General features: G+C 39.0%; 1 long non-coding RNA gene across 1 annotated transcript in view; it reads right to left on the reverse strand.

Annotated features, from left to right (window-relative positions):
* Positions 1-909, reverse strand: part of LOC109377323 (uncharacterized) — a 24822-nt gene extending 23913 nt beyond the window's left edge. Inside the window, exon 1 of the long non-coding RNA XR_002122854.1 lies at positions 753-909. This is a non-coding gene — a long non-coding RNA (uncharacterized LOC109377323). The remainder of the gene's footprint in view (positions 1-752) is intronic.
* Between the last annotated feature and the right edge of the window lie 5035 nt (positions 910-5944).

Below are 5944 nucleotides of genomic sequence, written 5' to 3' on the forward strand. Positions count from 1 at the left end.
GCTATGCCTTCATACATCACCACACAGCCCCAGGACACCTTGTTACTGTGTCCTCCCAGGGGAGATAACTGATATCATTCCATCAGGTCCCAGTCACACCTGAGACACCCCCCAGGGCTTGGTCATACCGAGACACTCTCTCAAGACTAATAGGGTCAGGGGCTAATGCAGAGGGGGTGGTCTTGGAATCGGCTGTAAGGCAACAAAGAGGCATCTCCAAAAAAGACTGCAAAAAGATGCAACCCTCATAAAATAAAGTTTAATTCCAGAGTTAGAAACAGCCATTCCAAAACACAGGGAGTCACGTGCCTCTCCTTCGCTTTTGAATGAGGTGTTTAGATTCCAGTACGCTCAGGTCCACAGCATACGCCCGACAGATGCCCATGCATCCTCTGACTGGTGGACAACAAGAACGAGGGCACTGTTTTTACCCTCTCTGGGGGGAAATGGACAGACACAGAAAATTGCCTTGAGAGCTTGGCATGGCTGGACAGAGAGCAAGGTGCAACCTGTGAACAGCACCCTCTGGATGATGGAGACCAGAGAGAAAATATTCTCACTATTCATAAAGGCCAAGCTCTCAGGACATACGACAAGATGAAAGGAGAGAAACCAGATAGAGAAACACAGAACTAACAAAACCCATACGTCCTCATACCAAATTACCAATAGTTGCTAAGTTCAAGAAACTAGTTTCACAAATATTTTCTCCTGCTAATCTAAATTTAGGAAAAAAAAAAAAAGACTCTCACCACTTTGCTTCCACCAAACTCTGCAGGTAGAGATCCGGGAGTCCGACTTGGGAAGAATTCTTCCCTTGCTGGCTCATGCATGAGGTCCCAGGTTCTTTCTACTGCATCAGCTTTGAGGTGAGCAGTGCCCAGCTCCTGAGGAATTCTACTTACAGTGCCAACTGTGGGCGAGGAAGAAATTTTCCTCTGCCCTTCAAGGTTCTTTTGGCTGGCCTAATAATTAAATCTACATGAGACACATTAACAAGAGAAAATAACCAAATTTAATTACATATGTACATATGGGAAACTAACATACATGAGAGAGGCAGGACCCTACATACATGAGAGGCTCAGAATCAGAAAGTTAAAATGATGTATATATGCCATTCTAAGATAAGGATGAGTTAAGGCTCCTTGGGGCTTTAGAGAGGAGGAAGGTCATTGCAGGATAATGAGATGTTCAGTAATTAGTAGCTTGCCCTGCTATATAGACAGGTCAAAAAGATTATCTCTGCTATATAGACAGGTCAAAAAGATTATCTCTGTCTCTTGCTATGGGCAACACCCTCAATTTAAATTCTTCTAGGTAATTTAAAGGGATAGAAGTTTCTCTTGAGTCTATAGGGTCTCAGGTGCCTTGAGCTCAAAATAATCCACATGCCACAGAAGCACATGTTGGGGTAACTCATTCTGAACCCCTACAACTTCTTCGGAATTGCAGTAGCTGCCTGTATGTGTGAAATTATTCCCTCCTGTGGTTAGCAACACAACTGATAGCAGGTTTAGAAATCCTTTATGCAGCTGTCTGGAACAGATTGAATAGGTATCATATCACAGTAAGCAGTACAGGAGTACTAGCCATAGACTCAGCTAACTTTCATTTTTCCCATCTATTACAGTAATTAGTAACTTCCCTAGTTGTCAGTATTCCTCCTTTAAATGATGCATAGCCATAGTGAGTTTAGCTTGGGAGCTGAATCTTGCTCATGACAAATTTAGTAAATATATACACTATATATCTAGCTTTGCTTTCTACAGTACATTGTATACATTATCAAACCGCTCCTCTAACAATAGGAAACTATTGGAAGTTAACGAAGGGGTTGGGAAATTATATATCAATGTAATTAATCCAATTAATGTTACAGTTAGTGTTTCTGTGAAGATAATAGGATCATAAAAACTTTATTAGGGCTAATTGGCAAAGGAAAAATGGTTGCATAAGAGGACATCCAGTGTTGGGTTAAAATTTTTATCGATCAGGCATATAACTCGGATCCCATGAACTGAGATTAACTGGCACCTATTTCTTTGAGATGGAACTGAAATGGAACAATTAATTTGAACAATTCATCTGAAATGGAACCATCTAGCACTAGGTGATAGGGTAACACAAAGTGAAGAAGTCATAGTTTGACTTTAAATCCAACAAGGCAAAAATAAAATAAAATTACAAACCCACTTCTGACTGAGGTCTCTACATTGAATTTCTGAACATTTTAACTTCCTTATACAGAAAAGGGTCTGACAAGAATAAGGGAGTGTCCCTTGGATCTTTGGCAAAGAACTCTCCTGAAACAGAGTAATACAAACATATTTCTATTAAAAAAGATCACTTGGCTGCTTTATGGTGAATAGATTAGAGCGAGGCAAGAATGGAAGTGGGGATACCCGTCTTTCAGGTGATAAATAATGGTGGAAATTAGATAAATATAAGAGATCTTTAGGAGTTATAAACAATAGTGATTAATTGGGCGTCATGGGCAAGGAGGAAGAAGACTCAAATATAATTGTCAAATGTGGTTAGAATTTTCCACATAGGCCTTAAATAGAAAATAAGTTGAAAACCTCCAGGCTTTGCAGTACAGGCACCAAAAGGGCAGCTTGTCCAGATGCTGTAATAATAAGGAAGTCAAGGCGCATAATAACCTGCCCATTATACCTGGGCGACATGGCTCACTGAGTGCATTAGCAGGTAGTGATTCAAGGCGATGTGTTCCATTTCAATTATCTTCTAATCTGTAGGACATTTTACTCAATGTGGCCATTGTGCCCACTGTACGGCAGACACACCTTTATGAGGTACAAGGGAACCAATAAGATGAGCTTCCCTAGCTGCCTAGTTAGCTCATTTTTACCCTTTACTCAGTTGATTTGCTGCTTTAGAAGTAAATCGAAGCAAAAGTAACTGAACTGAGTTCAAGTTGTCATTTTCATCCACCTTCAAACTTCAGCCAGTGAGTGTCTGGCTTAAACATGTGACTAGGTAGCTGGTGCTGCCACTATTTGAGATGGGAAACATAGTAACGGAGGACCAGGCTTTTCAGTTTATTGTTGTTGTTGTTTTAATTGCCGTTATTGTAGTTGTGGAAGAGGTAAAGAAAATCAGGTCACTTTTGGATATGTTGACTTTAAGGTCACATTCGTGCTCCAAGTGGAAATAGAACTATTGGCAGTTGCATATATGAGTCCAAATCCATAAAAAAAGTTGTGAGCTAAAGAATAAAATGTCAGAATTCTTAGCTGAACAGATAGAAATTGAATTAATGGGCATGAATGAGATGATCACCTAGGGAGCGAGTATATATAATAGTTAGAAGAGAGGAGGGCCAAGAACTGAACAATGAGAAAAACACATATTTGTTAAGGACAGTGAACAAGCTTAGCAGAAAGGTGTAAATAGCAGAATAGGTAAGAGAAGCACAGTCAATACCAAGAGGAAGACTATTTCAAGGAGAACATGATCAATAGTGTCAAATGCTAGTAAGACTCATGTAAAACGAAAACTGTCCACTGGATTTAGCAACCAAAGGTTACTGATGGCCTTAGTGAAAGTCGTTTTGGCAGAGTGGTGGTAGCTAAACCCAGATAGAAATAGTTTTAGGAGCGCCTGTGAGGTGAGGAGAGGGCACCAAATACAGACAACCTTGAGAAATTTAACCTTGAAGGGGTAGAGAGAGATTTAAAGGAATATTTTGGGGAGCCAAGAAAGAAAAAGCAAAGTAGTAAATGTATAATTGTTAGTTGTTACCCATATTTAATTCCATAAACATTTGTTGATCACATGCAGGGCACAGGGCAAGGAACTGAGAATTGAGAGATGAGTAGGAAACAGTCCCTCTCCTCAAGGTGCTCAAAATTTAAAAAGGAGGGGAGAGACAAATAATTACCTATGTGGACAGTGCAATATAGATGTGTTAGGTTTAGTGGTAGCATAGTGGTGGGAGTGGAGACTATTTTATTTAAACTGAGTTGAGAATTCTTAACTAGGATGACTACAAGAAAGACATCCCAGATGGAGAGAAAAGAAGAGTTCATTGGAAAACTACATGGAAAACAGCTTTTAAAGGGCATGGGTTCTTGGAATCACAATGTCTAGATATAAATTCTGCTTCCAACATAACCAGCTCTGTGACTTTGGGTTATCATCATACGTTTGTAAAGCCTCGAATTCCTCATCTATAAAATGAAGGCTGACAATTTCTAGCTTATAGGATTTTAGGGAGGCTTAAAAGATGTGAAGCAATGAATTCAGTAGCTAGTACACAGTAAATACTCAATACACACTAACTCTTGCTATTATTGTAGAATCTAAAATGCCAAAAGAGTGGCGAGGTATGACGCTAAAGATCATCAGGAACCAGATCATGAGAGATTTGTCACAAAAGTCAGCATTGTTCCCAGCATTAAAACAAAGTACCGTATTTGCCGGCGTATAAGACGACTGGGCGTATAAGACGACCCCCTAACATTTCCACTCAAAATGCAGAGTTTGTTATATGGTCGGCTGTGTGCGATTTTGCGAGTGTGGTAAAATCGCATAACAGCAAAATCGCATAACAGCCGAGCATACACCCAGCAGNCCTCCACAACTAGACTGAAGAACAAAACGACAGGAACTTGTCTGTTCCCCTTTCCCAATTCCCCAGTGCTGTTCCCATACCCCCAATTCCCCAATAAAAAAATTTAAAAAAACTAAAAAAAAAAAAAAAAGACAGGTGGGCTTTGAATTGCTAGAGTTACACTTCTAGTTTTGCAAAGATTTTTAAGAATTATTGCTCTCAACTTCCCAAGAATTGGGTTTAACCTAAGTGACATTATAGGTTGGTCTACCCATCCCACTACATAATTCCTGATCTGCTTCTTTCCCTCTGGATACATAGTTTTATTTTAGCGTAGGCGAGGAGGCCTTTAAAAAATTCCCATCAGGCTCTGAACCTTCAGCTTCCAATTTTACTAAATTTCTGATAAAAAGGTAATAAATCCTTTCAAGTGTCTTGTCAGGTTTCAGCTTGGAAAAATAGTAAATATTTCTGATAGTGTTAAATGATTCTATGGGCTCAAAAGGGTGCAAAGTTTATTACTGTCCAAAGTCATTCCCTCTGGTAGCCAGAACTGACAGCAGGAAAATTCCAGGCAGGAAGAAAGCCACACCCATTCCTTAGGCACAGGCAATGGTTAGCCCTAGGAGAAAAAGGATAACCACTTTGTCTAGATTTGGGAAGGAAGGGACAATATGAAATTTTATTTCTCTCTCTCACTTGGCTCAGGAGATAATCCACTTACAAAAACTTTTAAGGATCCTTCCTGAGTTTAAGAAATTCTCTCAGTATGTCCCTTAGATTCACCTTAGACAAAGGTGTGAAGAATATCAGGAAAATCACCTATAAGGGGTACATCAGTTTTGAAGTCTTTTGTTTTAGGTACCTTTTATCTCTAATATTTCATTAGGCTTTTTCAACAAATCTTTCAATGACGCTATAATATTTTCTCTGTTAAGCATATCTAATTAATATCGCTTGAAGGGTGGAATTATATGCCTTGTGTTTTTACAATAGGCAGGGGTATGTTTCCCAGTGAGACCCAATGTCTATTTCCACAATACAATCAGGTAAAAGAGATAAAATCACTTCATATAAAGCCTGTTCAAAATTCACCAGTTCACCTAGAAACATTTACCTTAATTTCATCAACTCATATTCTTAACTATAGCCTTCATCAAGACTCTATCAATAGGTTTTGGTTTTACAATACTGGGTAGCAGATGTGTTTACCACCAGACATAATAACCATTCCCATAAAACATTCAGGTAAAGTTGATATAACTTCTTTGCATAAAACTTGTTTAAACATTCTAATTTTCATAATTTTATCAATTCTTACATTTCTATATTCTTTTAAACTAATTGTAGCCTGAGTCATGGCTTCAC

This window comes from Hipposideros armiger, unplaced genomic scaffold (genome assembly GCF_001890085.2).
Source record: "Hipposideros armiger isolate ML-2016 unplaced genomic scaffold, ASM189008v1 scaffold_1363, whole genome shotgun sequence".
In the NCBI taxonomy this organism is placed as follows: Eukaryota; Metazoa; Chordata; class Mammalia; order Chiroptera; family Hipposideridae; genus Hipposideros; species Hipposideros armiger.